We start from the raw sequence: 19,396 nt of genomic DNA, 5'->3' as shown, positions 1-19,396 counted from the left end.
TTTTTTTTTTTTTTTTTTTTAAGATTTTGTTTATTTATTTGACAGACAGAGATCACAAGTAGGCGGAGAGGCAGGGTGAAGCACCAGAGAGCCTGATGCGGGGCTCGATCCCAGGACCCTGGGATCATGACCTGAGCTGAAGGCAGAGGCTTTAACCCACTGAGCCACCCAGGCACCCCACCGCTAACAGAAGTTTTCTGATATAAGCTTAATATCCAGCAGAAATAAGTGCAGTTTTGGGACTTCATGGAAGATTCATATTCTTTGGCTCATTCTGAACTTATCACATGCAAAGTCGCTCAAATCTCTACCAACGGTAGATTGAAACAGATCTTCATTTTCCTAATACCTGACTCTACCTCTATTTCCGGCAATATTTCCAGCCCTCCTCCAGGGCATTACTTGCCAGTCTCACCTCAGATAGGGAACACACACACACACACACACACAGCCCTTCCACCATTCTCTCCTGCACCGAGACTTTTCACTCAACAGCTAGCCTAGTGCCCAGAGGGAAAGGGCAAGTCCTTATCTAATCCCCACATTCTTCTTACAGCTTCCAACCATCCTTTGAACCTTCCACTATGTAAGTCCACTACTCAGGCTTACTCCATGCCTTATTTCTCTCTAACCTGCTCATTTAAAGTCTTTTTACTCATAGGTTAAAACTCGGAGACCTAATCATTAAGAGGTTCCAACTATATGCCAAACATTTAATGCCAGTTTTTTTCCCCTAGAAAATGAAGAGAAATATGAAGGAATGAAGACACACTCTTGACAATCATTTGGTTAACAGGCATACCCCCTGAGACCACAGACCACATCTTCAGGTATTAAATATTTCAAGATTCCAACGATCCACAATTCTAATTCTCCTCCAGAAAGCATTTAAGCGAGTTTCCCACATACTTATGAGTACTTACAATTCCTCAGCCCCTGCAGAGGTGGAAGATCAGGAAATTCCCACAGGATAAGGTACTTTTAACTCACCAAATAACAGTTTTAGATGAGGAAATATTTAAGTCCCCCTGCTAAATAAGTTGTTGAGAATGTTTAGCTTTACTAAAGACTATCAAGACCCCACAGGTTACTATCCCAGGCACTCCAGATATGCCCTATAGTAACTGCATAGAGGGCAAAACTAATCTTGAGCAAAACAGGGTAAAATGCTGATAGTCTCGATGATCGCAACACACAAAGATCTTTTAAAAACAAGGAAACATGAAGAGCCCAGCCTTCAAAACTGAAGCTACCTAAATTAGAGCGAAACAGGACAAAGCGAGGGGAAGAACCGCTAAAGACACCTCTTAAGTAAATCACATAATGGGGGGAAAAAAAGGTCATACGCTGTTCTGATTTCCTCCTCCTCCTCCTCCTCCACTGGAGTTGAACTAAGAGGACTCGTAGAAGCCCTTTAAGAATTTTTTAAAAGGAAAGAAAAGAAGTCCAGGCCAACAAATTCAAGTCTTTTGAGAGCTACAGATAACAAAGAGGAACTGAATCACTGGCTCAAAGTGGAGAAGAGATATACTCACTATCTGCAGTCTGGCAGCCCCGCCTGATCTTCAAAGCGCTCAGGATTTGTCCTGTCCCCTGCAGCGCGCGGGTCGGGTCACCGGCTAAGATTTCAGTAATGTGGACATGCACTCCGCAGTCCCTCTCCTGCCCAGGCAGCACTAGGCCCATCGCTACAGAGCTGGGCCTGGGCGCAAGAGTCCCAGATGCAGAGAACAGCGGCCCCTGGACCCTCGGGCAGGAAGTGGCTATTCCGACTGCGGGTTTATGATCAAAGGAGGTGAACCCCTGAAAAGAACCAAAGCAGGAGCAGCTGCAGGCGACTGTGTGTGAACGCGGCGCAAAGCTGATGGTGGGAGTGTGTGCACAGGGAACAAGGAAGCCCGGGTCTGCCCCTTCGTCCACAGAAGATGCTCTTACCCAAGCAGATGGACAAACACAGGGGGCAAAGGAAGGGTGGAGGGCTTATGCAGAAGACGCTGCACAGCTGAAGACGAGCTTCCAGAAAAAAGGGTAGAGATGGATACGCGGCAACCCCAACGGGCTACAAGGGACGCCGGAGAGGTGGGAGGGTCGTGTTGAGAGCCCCCGGAGCCCGGTTACCCCTCCTCGCTGGTGGCTAAGGCCCTGGAGGTCCTCCCTCCCCAGACCCCCGAGAAGGCTGGGAAGGCCTACTCTGAGGCTGCACGCCCCCGCCGCGCAGGGCGGCAGCCTCCCCGCGGCTCCCGCGGCCCCGGCACTGCCGGACTCGGTCCCTCCCGCCCGCCCGCCCTCCCGGTGCCCAGCGCTCGGGGCCAGCCCCCCCCGCTCCCTACCACGAGCGCTTCCGGGCCGCCGCCCCCGGCTGCTCGGAGGTCCAGCAGCCGCCGCCGCCTGGAGTCCGACCGGCTTCCAGTTCAGGGACGAGCCGCCGCCGCCTGCGCGAAACTCGGGTACCCCAAAGCCGCTCTCGCCGCCTGCTGTCCGCCTTCCAGGCCGCGCCGGATCCTCCGCTCCCCCTGCCGGCGGGCAGCCATTTCCGACAAGCGACTGCGGAACTTGCCGAAGTGCGCCGGGCCGGAAATGGCCGAACCTGGGCGCTCGGGAGCCCGGGAGGCGGGGGGCGGTCGCCACTTTCCGGACTGCGTCCGAAGTGCCGCCGAGGCCTCGGGCTCCGCCGCCGGGCTCGCCTGAGTCCGGGAGCAGCGGCGGCGGCCGCGCCGGGGATTGTGGGAAACGCGCGGCGAAAGCGAGGGCGAGGGCGAGGGCGGCCAGCCGGAGGAGCGGGAAGGAAGGACGCGGCGGGCTCCGCTGGGCCCTCAGACCGGCGCCCTACAGATGCCCCTCGCCCCTTAGAAGAACCTACCTAGGGAGTGCGGAGAGAATGCCTCCGACAGCTCTGGAACGGGTTCCGACTCCGAGAAGCTCAGCCGCTTCGAGCAGGCTCGGTGAAATCCAAGTCCAAAAATAAACCCAAACCGGTAGAAAAGGCCTTCCTAAAAAAACGGACCGTCCCCAGCAATGGTCTGGAGTTTAGAAACACTTTGAATGTAACAACAAAGAAAAGGCGCGGCAGCTTGGATGCTTAACAAAACAAACAACAACAAAAACCCCCGGGGCTTTACAAAAACAATAGCTTAATCCATTCCTGTAGCAAGATCAACCAAAACTAGGAGGAAAAGCAATACCGTTTGGAATACTGAAGAGCCAAGCCCTGTGAACCTGCAAGGGCCCCTATCCTACAGTCCTAAGAGACCCTCACAACTGCAAAGTCAGCACAAGACTTTTCGGCGAACTGAAACAATGGGGGTGGGCGAAGCAACTCTACCAGTCCGAAAAGACACACCTGATCGTTATTGTTAACTCAAGAAGGAGTTTAAACATTATTTAAAATCTATAAATGGATTCAATATTTTCTTAACATGTTTTTAATCCCCCAAATGGGCAGGGCTTCTGCTCCAAGGTTTCCTGAGCAGGGAACCCAGAACACACCAGAACCGAGAATAGCTGGGGAGGGCCAGCGGCAGGCTCCTATCCCTGTGCGTGGGTGGTCTGGCACTCTAGCCGAGCTGCACCCCCAGAGACAGCTCCACAGCTGCCATATCCCACCCATACACCCTTCCTGGTGGAGCCCAGGCCCATGCTCTAGTTAGGAGGCCGAGAAAACACTGAAGATTGATTAGTTTCCCACAGGGGACAGTTTAAGCTGAGGATTCCAACCCCCCCCCCCAAAAAAACTTTAAGAAACCTAGCAAACTGTTTTCCAGAACACACCCTTCATTCCTCCTTCTGATCCTCCTTTTTCTTCTTTCCTGACACCTCCTTACTCACCCCTATTTCCCTTTCTCCTCCTACCTCACCATTTTCCTCACCTTTATTACTCTATGCTAATAGTTTATCACTATGAACAAATATTCAAAGTCCTACCACTATCATGTATGTACAACAACCTTTCTAACTTTTAACCAGTGTGTTCAGGAAAGGGGGGGGAGCAAATTTTTAAAAATCAGAAGCATTCCAGGAAATGAAAATGAGGAAGACTTGCCCAAATAACCCTGAATAATCTAAGGTTGTCTTTTTTTCCTCTTTTTTTTTTTTTTAAACAGCTCATCTTCTTGGCTCTCCTCCAGAGCTCTGTGGCAGCAGGCAGAAGTCTGGCAGTGTGGGAGAAGACACACAGAAGCCCAGAAGCCATGGTAAGTATTACCAGGTATTGGTTCATCTCCACACTGACAAGAGAGGGCCTGCAGATAGCTGCTACCTAGAGGACTCAGTCTAAATGTCTCCTTGCACATCCAAGTGACTTACCACATGGTTGTCCCTATGGTTGATTTCCTTGATGCTGAAGATAAACTTTAAGAAGAAAAAGGGCACCCAATAGAAATTTGGTGTCTCGACTTCAGTAGAGCTCTGGATACTAACCATCCTCTTCCTTTGGATCTTTTGAGCCAGTCCTCTCTCTCTCGCTTTTTCTTCTTCCTCTCAAACAGTTCCATATTCAGTCTCTCCCTTTGGCTCCTGTTCCTTCTCCTGTCTCCTAAGAGACGTTGTTCCCTGAAAAGTAATGACGGGCCACTTTCTGATTCCTCTCCACAGTCTCTTCGTTGCCAGTGTCAACAGCTCCCTTGCATCGCATGCATGCTCCTCTAAGCAGATTCCTGTCTTTGAGTCCCTGTCTTGGAGCTGCACTCCAGACATAAGCACACCATCATCATCATCCTATCAATACATGTTTTATGAATACTTAATTGCCAAGCAATAAGCTAAACCCTTTGTAGGCATTGTCTCATTTTAACCCTTACAGGGAGCTATCAGTGGGGAACAGAGACTTGAAGAAGCCAAATAAGTACAGTGCCCAAGATCACAGAGTGGGGTGCAAAGTACAACAGGAACTCCAAGTCCCCTGAACGCCAAAGCCGGTATTCTTGACCAGAACATTATGACTGTCTCGCCAGGACTTTAAACTTACTATATCCAGCTCTGAACTTATCTTTACCCCCTCCCGCTTTGTTCTCCTCAAATGTCCCTGTTTATAATGGTGTTACCATTATCTTTCCTAACATAGAAACTCAAAACCTGGCACCATCTTCATTTTTCTCTTCACCCTCACATTAAATCAATTTCTAAGACCTAACAATTTCATGTATAGGATCTCTACCACCTCTTCTCTGCAGTCCCATTATTCCTCTCTTGGGCTGTTGCCTTAACTCTGCAGTTTCTGGCTTGGAAAATACAATCACATTCACAGTAACTGTCCTCAAGAAAGAAAGCCAAGACAGTAGGATATGCAATGAAACTAGTTTACTGATCTCTCCATATTGTGACCTTTTACAACATTTATTGTCTCTACTTTGCATTTTGGAACTCAATCAAATAGTTTTGCTTTGTTTTTTAACTGTCATATATGCAGATCTTTATACGCTTCAAGGAACCCAGTGTGCCTTTGGTACCAAAGCAGGAGCCTGTGGGTCTTCTCTCTAGAACACAGTCATAGGGACTCTGCAGTGCCCAGTCTGACTCTTTTTGTTCCAGATTTTAAATTCCTGGAAAAGAGACATGATTGTCCTGGCTTGGGTCCTGTGCTGACCCCTTCATCAATCAGCTTTGGCTAAGCAGCAGGTCAGCCTTGTCTAAATACAGCAATGAGAGCCTCTCCTATAAATACGGCATGTTCCCAGAAAAGGAAAAGGCATACACCACTATTTGTTTATTCATTCATTCCATCAACAAATAGTTGAGCATTCTCTCCAAATATATGCAGGGTTTTTTGCACATATGCAAAATGTTTAAAACATAACCCTTCCCTCACACCATGAAACTCATAACATAAAAAGATAAGGAATCACCAGATAAAAAGCATGACAATATTCACCCGTAAGAGACCCTCAATTCAATTATATATGATGGAAAATAATTCAGCACACCCTGCATGAGCCTGTGGTGGTAAAAGTAATCAGGAGTAATGTGTGCACAGTCAACAAAATAAATTCACAACAGCACCACAAGAAATAGACACAGAAAACAACCTCGTGTCCATCAGGGATAGACTAGATCAACAAAGTGGAGTGTACTCACCCAAATGAATACTTTACAGCAATGAGAATGCCCTGCAAATATATACGATACTGGGGAAGCTCACAAACAACATTAAGCAAAAGAAGCCAGACAGGAGGTAAGTACCTGGGCTGTGATTCCATTTGCCTGTATCAACACAGGCAAAACTAATCTACCCCAAGGAGCAGTGACCAGAAGAGAGTGAAAGGAGCTACGTGTGTGCTGGCCACGCTCTGTTTCTTGAGCTGCACGCTGCTTACACCTGTTATCAGTTTGTCAAAATTCATCAAGTTGTACACTTATGTTAGTGTCCTTTTCTATATGTATAGATTTTTCAAGTAATAAAAAGATTTTTCAAGTGAGTCATTCAGCCCACAACACGAAGCCTTTAAGCACCTTGGAACTTTGTCACTATGAATATCCCAGCGTTGCCAATACTGCCACCCCACCCCCACCATCACACCACCTCCTTAGAAACCCTTTGGAAATAGCCACCATTCTTATCTCAAGGCTTTATCCTTTCTAGCCCCAGCTGATCCGACTTCTCATCTGGAAACTTGGGAGCAGGAGTCAGGTGATAAGAGTGCCTCATCTAATAAATTGTATGGATTTGGAGGAAAGGATTTCTGGACATGGGCACAGTGATAAGCCAAGAACGCTGGTCTGCAGAAAATAGAGCCAACACACAGAGGGAAGCAAACAGGCCTGTGGGAGATGGAGAAGCCTCAGAGGTTGCGCACTCTTCCAGCTCTGGTCGCATATATCCCAGGTGTCACTGGGTATCCTTGGGATTGCTCACGTAGCCTTGCTATTGAGAAACAGAAAGAAAGGAAGGAAGGCAGGCAGAAAAGCCTTACTTATTTAAGCTAGCATTTCTGTTTGTGGAATGTATTATCTCATTTAGTCCTAACAACACTACATTGTAAGTACCGTCACGATTCCCATTTCACAACTGAGAAAACTGAAGCCCAGAGAGGTTATGTAACTCGCCCAAATCACACAGCTGGTCAGTGGTGGTGCCAGGATCTGGACCCAAGTACTCTTGACTCCAGAGGCTAAAATCTTAACAACCATATTACACCGCATTGCAAGAGAAATGCTGGAGATGGCAATGTGAACTGTATGTTGCATTAATGGATTGAACAAACAGAGGCATCCGATTCTGTTAAATGAGTTCAAATGGTACAAAAGATTGAAAGATTGGCTGCTTAAGAATTTGGTATTTATTTCTTTCACAAGGGAATTATACTTTGAGTCATAGATGTTAGAGAAATAGAAAATGCATGGAGTGTGACAGATTATACTAATGAGACTGTGTTGTTACATCAGGAAATTTATTTTATAGATTTCAGGAAAGAACTCCCTTCGAAGATCCTCACTGATGACCTGTTTTTCCCAAAATGTTAACATCCAGGAGAAAGGGGCTTTACTCCTATAGAAGGAGAAATCGATAAAAGTTAACTTCAAGTCGTAGAGGGAGAGAGGCTCCGGTGGTCACTTTCCATGATGATGGCTGCCAGACCCACAATACGCTCAGCAAGGCTTCCAGATCAATCACCAGCAAGCCACTGGTGACCCCCAGCAACCTTCAAAAGGTATGATTCAGGAATTATCGGTGAGTTTAAGTCAGATAAGAACTCGTTCTATCTGTAGTGCTTTGATTTTAAAGGAAAGTGCTGACAGCCACTATTCAAGATCCTTTCTATATATAAAGGATTGAGCAGTTTTGTGGCTTATAATTAGAGCAATGCATGACAATTCCTAGATTAGAGTTCCAAGGTTACTCTTTTCTTTGGTCCATCAATGCCAAAAAGACGAAAGGTCATCTTCTGAGGCTCCATGGATGGCACTCACTAGCCTGCTAAGTGGCTCACTCTGAAAGTTCTGGCTTTGATGTTATCTTTTAAAAGGGGCTCTTTTTTATCTGGCAAAACCTGAATAGTTTGGACGGTTTGCAAATAATTTGTAGTAAGAATACTGAGTTAACATCACCTCTAAAACAGAGCACACATTACTGTCAAAAGAGGATTTGTTGGGGCACTTGGGTGGCTCAGTCAGTTAAGTGTCTGCCTTTGGCTCCAGGCATGATCCTGGGGTCCTGGGATTGAGCCCCATGTCTGGCTCCCTGCTTCCCTGCTCCACAGGGAGCCTGATTCTCCCTCTCCACCCCCCCCATTCATGCTCTCTCTCTCTCTCTCTCAAATAAATAAATAAAATCTTTAAAAAAAAAAAGGATTTGTTAACTCCTTGCCTCATGTCATAGTACTCACTACCTTGTATGTGGCTGTGAAAAAGAAATTTTATAATAGTTTCACATTCATTAGGATGCTTAGCCTGTTTCAAACCGGTTATCTACATAAGAAGTGTAATCTGTAATGACCAGTTAACATTTCAAAAATTAGCTGTCATCCCTAAAAATATAATGTATCTGCCTGTAAGGTCCCTTCTTCCTTCAAGTGCTGTCTCTTCTGTGACTTCTTATTCTCTCCCTACCATGTCAGCATAGCTTTGCAGGGGCAGTCATGTTTGATGATCAGTAGGTATTAAAATGCCATCAAAATTTCCTAAGCTTGTTCCTGGAAGTTCCAAGTAATAATACATATATTCCCCACCGCAAAAATACAGGTTCCTAACATTTACTCTAAATTATGCTAGTGAGTGCAAAAATGTGCTCAGCTAGACACAGCATGCCTCAACATAGCATGTCTGAGTGTTTGCAGAATTTCACACAATGAGAGCTGTAACCAGAAAAAAAGAAGAAAAATTAGGGAGAGCATTGACAGCTGAGTTCCAATGTCACACTATATGCAGCTCTATAACTTCAGGAATATCCTTACACCAAAAAAGCTACCCATAGATTCAAAGAATCAAACGCTTGCTATGCTTTCACTTAAAAATACCTCAAGTAAACAAAGCATTCCAATTGAAAATTGGCAAAATGTCAAAGAAGTACTTATAGAACATTAATTAATTTCTTAGTTAACCAATTTGGTTATAAAATCAAAATTGAGGGGCGCCTGGGTGGCTTAGTGGGTTAAGCCTCTGCCTTTAGCTCAGGTCATGATCTCAGGGTCCTGGGATGGAGTCCTGCATCAGGCTCTCTGCTCAGCGGGGAGCCTGCCTCCCCCTCCCTGTCTGCCTACTTGTGATCTCTCTCTCTCTGTCAAATAAATAAATAAAATCTTAAAAAAAAAATTAAACCAAATGAAAATGTGACATTTCTACAAATCCATCAATTCTGGGGGCCACAATTAACAATCCAAAGCTCACCTCTAATGGATAGTGTCAGATATGTCATCTCTTTTAAGTAATCTCTACACCCAACATGGGCTTGAACCTACAACCTCCAGATCAAGAGTCACGTGCTGTGCCAACTGAGCCAGTCAGCGCCCCCAGATAGTTCATCTTCTGTAATAAGGGACACAAATAATAACTTTGTTATTACCATTATTATTATAATATTATAAAAAAATACACACCTATAAAATGAAGAGGTGGTTATTTAGAAAAAAGGGTAAATGAGATAAACGATGCAAGTAATCCAAAAATACATTAATTATATGTAAAATATACTAAATATGAAAATAAAAGTTCAAACAGCACCATGCATTTCTATTACTTTTATGTACATTTAAATATGCTGCAATGATGTTCACTTTTTATATATTTCCTCTTTAATTAGCTTAAATAATAAACATCTAAATATCAGTAGGAATACAAATTAATAGCAAAAAACACAGAAACTGATATTTGTCAGTTCTGTGGCTTCCAGCCTATGAGCATAATTTTGTAAAATTGCTATCTTTATGTATTAGCCATTTCAACAACTTCTTTTTGCTTTGTTGTGTTCATTCTTATCTCTAAAGGTACTAGAACATTCCATGTCTGTTCTCAGTGGTCCCTGAATGACAGTCTGTGGACCAAGATTAGATAAAATTTTTGTCAGTCCACAGTTCAAAGAGAAAAGCAAAGGCAAGTTATTGAGCTTTTAATAAATTTTAATAAATTTTTTACTTTTAGTAAAGTAAAAAAATTTACTCAATTTAAAGATTGTCCTTTATTTTGAGATTATGTCTCTTCCCCTTTCTTATGTTAAAATTCCTTTTTAGAAAATAAAAGTGATGGTAAATGGCAGCTTTTAAAAAATATTCCCTACATGACAAAATCCTGAGACATACTTATTTTGGTGCCCCCCTGCCACTAATTATTTGTTATTTTACCAGTTCTAATATTAAATCCAGAAGTCAGCTAACTATCTAACTATACCCTCTTCCTGGCATTTTAAGGTATCAGCCCACACAGATACACACACACACACACACACACCACACACACACACACACACACACACAACGTTTTTAGAAAGACTTCTGTGGTAACCAGCCTCCAAAACATCCCCAGCGATCTCTAGCCCTGGTATTCACAGCCTCATGTAGTTCCTGTCCACACTGTACCACAGATGATCTCTGACCAACAGAACACTGCAGAAATGATGGTATGTCACTCCTGAGATTAAGTTATATAAGGTACTTCAGCTTTCACTGTGGTGGGTTTATTTCTTCGATCACTCGCTCTGAAAGAAGCTAGAGACCATGTCACGAGCAACACTGTAGAGAGACCCATGTGGTAAGGAACTGAAGGTTCCTGCCAGCAACCATGTGAATGGGATTGGGAGCAGATCCTCCAGCCCCAGTCTGGCCTTCAAATGATGCAGCCCATGAAAGATCCTGAGCCAGAACCAGCCAGCTGAGTTGCTCCCGAATTCTTGACCTACAGAAACTGAGAGATAATAACTAGTTGTGTGTGTGTGTTTAAGATTTTATTTATTGATTTGACAGAGAGAGAGAGAAAGAAAGCACAAGTAAGCAGAGAGGCAAGCAGAGGGAGAGAGAGAAGCAGGCTCTCCGCTCACCAGGGAGCCCTATGCAGGGCTCAATCCCAGGCCCCTGGAATCACAATCCGAGCCGAAGGCAGCCACCCAACCAACTGAGCCACGCAGGCACCCCACTAGTTGTGTTTTAAATTACTACATTTGAGGTCATTTGTTAGGGGACAACAAATAACTAATGCGACTCCTTTCTCCTTTTTCAGCTGCAAGATGAACAGCTATCTAGGCCCAGAACAATGCTGAAACTGCTGAGCATGTATGTATTCATGCCTGTGTTGGGGGGATAAAAAGGATTAGCAAGGACTGTGATCTCCATTATCCTGACTTTAGTTTACTTACACTGACTTTTCCCTTCTCTGTTGCTTTTTCTACTTTTCTCATATTGACCAGAGCACTCAGTAAACTGAATAATTCATCTCCAGCCAGAGAATCAATTATACTCGTTTGTAGTCTTAGTTTAAGGAATCATTCTATGTAAATATGGTATTTTATCATAGTTTAGAAACCTGGTAAATTTCTTTGTCAGAATCCCTCACCTTAGCTGTCAGATCTCTCCTAGACCCATTCCTACCTCAACAGAAAAGTACATCTCATATTCACTGAGAAAATAGAAGCAACAGACATAAGCCCTTTAAGTTCTCTTCTCCCACATTTAAACCATCTGTAAGTACTGAGTGAAAAGATTATTGTTTTAGCAGCTGATGCAAAGTTCCTCTCAGGGATAGACAATGCCTTATAGAGGAAACTACCTCAATATTACACTTGGAGTATGGAAGAAGAAAGCTTGGCTTGTAATAAAACTGTGAAACAAAGAGATTGCTAAACAGATCTGCATTTTAAAAAAGAGGAAGACTATGAAGTCTGGAACAGGGCAAAGGGGAGAGGAAATGGGAGGAGTGAAAGGAGAGCTGGTGCTTAAATAATGGCGTGGGAGCTTGAAGCTTGGGGAGAGAGTTCCAGAGAAGGGGGAGCGGAAATCATGTTTAAAATAGAATCTTCTATTACTGGACTTCACATTGTTTTGTGTTGCTAAGGATATAAAATCCCTGAAGCCTTCAGTAATATCTGACACATGCACAAATGCCTTTTGTGAGTGATTTGGGGGAAATCAAGGAAAGAAGATGCAGAGGGGACAGGTCTGAGTTCTACAGCTGGGTCAGCCTGGAACCAAGGAATAGAAACAAGGAAACTGAATTACAAGTGAGATGAAGAATTTAGTGGAAGCAGAAACTCAAAAGCCAAAGAAACCACATGATGAACTTCCAGAAATTAACAAAAATCTTGGAGAAGACACTGACCTTTCGAATGAAGTCCCAAAGTGGAATGGGAACTTTTTTAAGTAAGCCAATTTTTACTCAAATCTCAAAAAAAAAATCTACCTTAGCTGACATCTGGTCCATATTCATGGATTCTTCTCTCATCTGTTCTGGCCTTTGACAAAAAAGAGATGTCCAAAAGTGGGCACTCTGTTTTTTAACATGATCTGATATTCCTCCTTTCTGTGACCTTGCTCCATCAATCATTCCCTTTATACATATAGTCAATATTCTCCTCGCTCCCAGGATTTCCCCCACTGCTTATACACAAGCTCCGGCCCCAACTACCACCATCTTGCAACCCCAGATTTGAACTCTGAAAGATTTAGATTTTGAATCCTTGATCTACTGTTAGTAGTATAAACCTTGGGCTTATTACTTAACCTCTATAAATTCTCTTGGCTACAATTTCCTCGTGACAAAATGACAAAATAATAATAGCATATACCTCATAGAGGTTATGGGTTAACTTGGTTAATGAGCGTAAATTATCAGCCCAGTGCCTGGCCAATAGCAAGCACTCTTACTTAACTGCTGTCATCATCATCATTCACCAGAATTCTCAAGAGTCATCTCTACTCTATGCCCATTCCTCTCCCACCACTCACTCTGTAACATCCAGAAGGCTGGCTTCCGCCAAACTACTAATATTGCTCTCATTATGGTAACCAAATACTTCCTCATTGAGTAAATACCAATGAATCTTTTTAGGCCTCCCTTTGCAATTCCTCTTCAGTACTTGGTAGTTCTCATCACCCAGCTTCTTAAAATGGTCCAATCCTGGCTTCTCATCACATCACTCTCTCACCACACTTTCTCTTTTCTCCCACTGACTCTTCTTTCCCCACCACCTTTAAATGAAGGTGTACCAAGAATTCCGCCCTTCACCATCTTCTGTTTGCATTCAGCACTCTCCTGGCTATATGCATTCATGACTTAAGCAGCCACATTTCTACCCTAATCAAGATCCTTCCAAGCTCTTGAGCCAAACTGCCCACTAAGTATCTTCCCTAAGTATTTCATATACCCAGCCACCCAAACCACGTTTATAGCTACTGTTAACACAATCACCATTTTCTCTGACCTCCCCAGTTTTTACCCTTCCCTAGTAGTCATTTTCATGACTAACACCAGCTGGGATCCTTCTTGTCTCCATTCCTCATGATCTCACTGTAGTTCCGAGTGAGCCTTAGAGTCACATGGGCCTGGGTCCAAGTATTAACTACAATAGTTCTGGGCCAAATTACTTAACCTCTCTGACCTCTGGTTTTTGTGATAGTGAAATGAGATATCACATGCAAAATGGCCAGCGCATAGTAGGAATTCAGCAAACATTCCCCTCCACCCTTTCCTTCGGGTCTCTTCACCAGCTGCTTCAGTGCATTACCCACCTATTTGGTTTCTCTTACCCCTTCCTCCTCCACAGTGCCCTAGAGTTAATCTTCCTAAAGAAAATAAATGTGAAACTACTATCTCTTTGCTTAAAAATCTTCAACATTTTCTTTTTTCTTATGGAACAAAGTCCAAATTCCTTAACATGGTTAAGTTCCAACTGGCTTTCTTGTCCCTTCTCCAGACCAGTTACTCTAAAATATTGGCTAGTCACCAACTATTTCATGTACATACTGGTTTACATCTCTGCACATTCGGAGCCCTCTGGCTATAATTCCCTTCCCATGCCCAAGTTCTTCTGTCCAACAGGCAAGCTTCTTCACCCCCCTCAAGACCTCCCCGAAAAGCTGTCAATTATATGACAACAAAAGCTCAGTCACCAAAGACAGAAGTTTCTACACAGCAAAGAAAACAATCAATAAAATGAAAAGGCAATCTACAGGTTAGGAGAAAATATTTGCAAACCATATAACTGATAAGTGTTAATATCTAAAATATATAAAGAACGCCTGCAACTCAGTGGGGGAAAAACAAAACAAAACAAAACAACCCAATTAAAAACTGAGAAAAATCCTGAACAGACATTTTTCCAAAGATGATATACAAATGGTCAACAAGTACAAAAAAGGTGCTCAGCATCACTAATCATCAGGGAAATGCTTATGAAAACCATAATGAGATATCACCTCATACTTGTTAGGATGACTATTATCAAAAAGATAAGAGATAACAAGTGTTGGCAAGGTGTAGAGAAAAGGGAACCTTTGTACACTGTTGGTGGGAATATAATTTTGGCACAGACATTTTGGAAAGCAGTACGGAGGTCGCCATTCCCCACTCAAAAGAACTATTCCTTAGAAACAAAACTACCGGGAAGCCTGGGTGGCTCAGTCGGTTAAGTGTCCAACTCTTGATCTCAGCTCAGGTCTTGATCTCAGGGTTGTGAGTTTAAGCCCTGTGTTGGGCTCCATGCTGGGTGTGGAGCCTACTTTAAAGAAATTATTCAGTTAAATTGAATCAAAAAATCAAATTAAATTAAAAAAATCAGAACTACCGCAGGATCCAGCAATGCCTAGTCTGGGTATATATCCAAAAGAACTGAAGTGCAGGTACCTAGAAGAGGTATCTGCACTCCCATGCTCACAGCAGCATTATTCACAATAGCCAATATAGGGGAAAAACCTTAATTATCCATCCATGAACAAATGCATTAAAAAGTAGAGATGTACAGGGGCGCCTGGGTGGCTCAGTGGGTTAAGCCGCTGCCTTCGGCTCAGGTCATGATCCCAGGTCCTGGGTTCAAGCCCCACATCGGGCTTTCTGCTCAACAGGGAGCCTGCTTCCTCCTCTCTCTCTGCCTGCCTCTCTGCCTACTTGTGATTTCTCTCTGTCAAATAAATAAATACAATCTTTAAAAAAAAAAAAAAAAAAAGTAGAGATGTACATATATGCCACAGTTGTATTATATCTGTGTCTATGTGCACACACACACACACACACACACAGACACGCAAAAACAATAAAATATTATTCAGCCTTAAAAAAGAAAGAAATCCTGCCATTTGTGACAACCCGGATGAACCTGAAGGACATTAAACTGAGTGAAATAAGCCAGATGCAGAAAGAAAAACACTGCATGACCTTACTTATATGTAGAATCTAAACAAGTCAAATACATAGAAGCAGAGAGTAGAATGGTGGCTGCCAGGGGTGCTGGGGTGGGGGAAGTGGAGAGATGTTGGTCAAAGGCTACAAAGTTGCAGTTATACAAGAGGAATAAGTGCACAGATGTAATGTACAGCATAATGACTATAGTCAGTAATACTGGATGTGAATACTAGAACTTTGCTAACAGGTTAGATTTGAGGCGCTGTCACCACAAAAAAGAAAAAAATGGTAACTTTTCAGGTGAAGAAGTGGATTTGTTAATTAGCCTGACTGCAATAATCCTTTCACTATGAATATACATACAAAATCATGTTATATACCTTAAATGTGTAAGTTTTTTAATCTAAACTGTCATTAAAAGGGTGACACTTTTTCTTTATTGGTTCAGAATTTAAAAAAAACAACAACAACAAACACAACTATTCTAGGGGGTGGGTGGCTGGCTCAGTCGGTGGAGCATGTGACTCTTGATCTTGGGATTGTGAGTTAGCCCCATATTGGGTGTAGAGCTTACTTTAAAAAAAAAAAAAAAAACTATTCTGTACACACAACACACACACACACACCAAACACAAAAAGGGAGAAGGAGAGAGGAAGAAAGAATGATAATGTGGATGTAGCACATGTCAAAAATTGGTGAATCTGGGTAAGAATTATTTGGAACAGGGTGCCTGGATGGCTCAGTCGTTGGGCATCTGCCTTTGGCTCAGGTCATGATCCCACAGTCCTGGGATCAAGCCCCACAGCAGGCTCCCTGCTCAGCTGGAAGCCAGCTTCTCCCTCTTCCACTCCCCTGCTTGTGTTCCCTCTCTCGCTGTGTCTCTCTCTGTCAAATAAATAAATAAAATCTTAGGAAAAAAAAAAAAGAATCATTTGGAACTTACAAAAAAGTTGCAAAACTCTATATAATTCTGGCTTTTATGTAAGTTTGAAGTTATTTCAAAAGAGAAAAAGAAGAAATCATGAAGCAATCTAACCAGGCGGTAACAATCAAACAAACCCAAGTTGAGGAACATTTCACCAAACAACTGGCCTAGATTCTAAAAATGTCAATGTCATGAAAAAAGAGAGGAAGCCAAGAGGGAAGGAGGGAGGTGGGGGCTGGGCCGAGGAAATGCCGGAGATCAAAGGAGGCTAAAGAAACATGACAACTAAATGCAATGTGTAACCCCAGGTTGGATGTTAAATTGGAAAAAAATTGCTAAAAAACACATTATAGAAACAGGTGGTGAAACTTGAAAATGGACTGTTTATTATAGAATAGCACTGTATGAGTATGTAAGAGAATGTTCTTGTTCTTAAGAGATATATCCTGAGGGATTTAGGGACAACTTATGGTAATGTCTGCAACTTTATTTTGTTTCAGCAAAATTCATAGTAACAACTAAAATGCATGTATTGAAAGAGAGTATAGCAAAATGTTAACAACTGGTGAATTTGAGTTAATGTTCCCTTTCTTGCAACTTTTCCATGTTTGAATTTTTTTCAAAATAAACATTTTAAAAAGCTATTGCTTATTTAAAAATCTTTTCCCCCTCTCCCAGATAGAATTGATGCTGCCTCCTCTAAGCTGCTATAAATGTTTTAATTTTGACTCGAAAATGCTCAGATTGGTTGTAATTATTTATATAAGCATTTGGCTTATTCCATTAGATTGAGAGCTTCTTGGGGCAGGAACTAAAATTGCCTTTTGGAAATTAATAATGGCAGAAATATTCTAATTCAGGGCCATTTTATTTGCTGGCATGGTATTAGTAGAGTACTCTGACACTACATTTAGGGCTCAGGGCCACACATGGCTGGACATTCCTGAGTGGAGAACCAGAACAGAGCATAGGAAAGTGCTGGAGTTCATCTACAACATAAGTCCCTTTATGGAGACTTCTGCTGGCTGAGCTGGGCAGCCTCTGGTCCCAGGCAGATACACAAGGGTGCTCTATGTTTGAGGGAGAGTCCCATGAAAGTGGAGCCAAACTGCCCCTGATACCTGCAACACGCCCACCCATATATCTGTCTTACCACTTCCAACACGTGTGTAACAAGAGAGCAGCCCCATCCTCGGCTGGCCATGGGGCTAATTATAAAACCCATGCATCAGAGGATCAAACTATTGGAGAGGGGAAACCATGCTCCTCCCATCTCCTCAGTGCTTGCTTTGATCAAGAATATAGGAAAAAAAAAAAAAGAATATAGGAAACTGTCTTTCTCCATAGTACTAAGAGGAAAGCTTCTATCCTTCTCTCTGCCCACTTCCCTTACTTGCTCAAGAAAAGACACAAATTATTTCTATGATGGATGAGACCGTGTACAGGGTCATAATGCACGCACTACCCAAGGGCCATGTGTTCTTCTCTCCTCATGCAGCGGCAGGTAAAGCCGGTTCCAGTGACCTTGCCTATGTCCAGAGGGACAGTTCAGTTCCTGGAGGAAGAAACAAGAAGCCAGTGTTGGCCTCGGGTGCAAGCCACATTGTCCAGACCAGCTTTATCCAACATGAAAGATGGTATTTCAGTCCAATCTGTTTCTTCTAACTGTATCGTTTTGGTCGATATAGCACTTAGAAAAGAAAGGGGCATGAGGGTCCTCTCCGAATCCCCACAGTATTTTACTAATCTTTGGATCTCGGTGGTGGCTTGTTTTATGAGAAGCCCTCAATAAATCGTTGTTGTCTAGAACTCAGACAATGTGACACGCACGCAGGCATATGACTGCTCACAGCTATCCTTGTGGTGGGGGTTGTGTTTTTTCATCGTACAAAGTGGTTTTTGAAGCTTTTCTAGTTTGAGGGCTCAGAGGCTACAAGGAAGCAGGCTTTCGTCAGTAGAAGAGAGACAGCTGCGTCTCTCTGCTTCACTGTGATTGCAGTACCGGGCCATAATAGCCCAGGGGAGCTGTCAAGCAGCTCTTGATGGCAATTCTAGCAAGAAGGTGGTAGAAACCCAATTTTAGCAATAACGATCAAACGGGTTTTGAAATTTTCCTTTATCCTTGAAACGCCTTGTGTTGCTGAAAGTCTATTCATTATTGATCATTCATCTGTAGCAAGTCATCTCTTTATGTATCCGTGCACGGAAGTGACAGTGCGGGGAGGATTTTGACAGAGAGATAAAGGCTCCTAGGCACGGTGGGGGAGCCAGAAAGGTAAAAGTAAACAGCAGCTCGAGGAGGCAGGTGATGGAAACACAACAGAGAAAGGAGAAGCCACAAGAAAGTCGTCTTACTTGAAAGGGGCTTTGGTTTTTAAAGTGGACACCACAGTCCTTTAATATGCTTACTGGGACCATCTCTGGTACCTCCATCTTCTTTTGGGTCCACTGCCCTGATCTCAGCCACGAATCACTGCTTTTCTCTCCAGGATGTCCAACTTCTCCCATCTCCTTCGCCTCAACTTGTAAATGTGCCCAAGGTTCTTACATTCCCAGAAGCCTCAATACCCTCCAACAACCACTCTCTTGCCTCCTCATTGTGCATTCTAGTGCCCCCCTCCAAAGCGTGGCTTGTGGCCAGCAGCATCAACAATGCATGGGAGGACATTTGAGGTGCGATCCTCAGGCCCACCCCAGACCCAGTGACTCAGAATCCCCACAGGTGCAGGTGCAAGATTTTGTGCCTTACGTTGAGGCTCTCCAGGTGATTCTGAGGCACACCTGAGTTTGCGAAGTGCTTGCTGCCGGTCTGCCATGGCTCTGCTTCCTCGCCATTTGGGGACGCCTTCTTCTGTCCCTTCAAAGTTTTTCTCCAAGGCTCTGTCCTGGCCTCTTCTTTTCTTGAGTTATGTCCTTTCTCTAAGTGATCTCAGCCACCTGAAGACTGATTGAGTTATTTGAATACAGGTGTGCATAAATTACTCCATCCCTGGCCTCGTCTCTGAGCCTCCAACATGTCCAGCTGCCTTCTGGACCTTTCTACCAAAATGCAGCACAGTTTTCTAAACTTGGTCTGTCTAAAACAAACCCAGTATTTCCTCCTACACCCACTCTGCATCTGTTTTAACACACTGGGTTGTAGGGTAGCACTACCACCCACGTAGTCCCCTTGAACTCCTCGGCAGCCTGCTTCCTTTCACCCACCCCTGGCCAGTCTC

General features: G+C 43.6%; 1 protein-coding gene across 1 annotated transcript in view; it reads right to left on the bottom strand.

The window, feature by feature from the left end:
• LOC111153998 (exostosin like glycosyltransferase 3) overlaps positions 1-2,405 on the bottom strand; it is an 82,287-nt gene extending 79,882 nt beyond the window's left edge. The window contains exon 1 of the mRNA XM_022513353.1: positions 2,331-2,405. The gene's annotated coding sequence lies outside the window, so the exon portion shown is untranslated. The remainder of the gene's footprint in view (positions 1-2,330) is intronic.
• Between the last annotated feature and the right edge of the window lie 16,991 nt (positions 2,406-19,396).

The sequence above is a fragment of the Enhydra lutris genome, unplaced genomic scaffold (genome assembly GCF_002288905.1).
Source record: "Enhydra lutris kenyoni isolate GAN:26980312 unplaced genomic scaffold, ASM228890v2 scaffoldscaffold3, whole genome shotgun sequence".
In the NCBI taxonomy this organism is placed as follows: Eukaryota; Metazoa; Chordata; class Mammalia; order Carnivora; family Mustelidae; genus Enhydra; species Enhydra lutris.
This window is presented reverse-complemented; position numbering and strand designations above follow the sequence as displayed.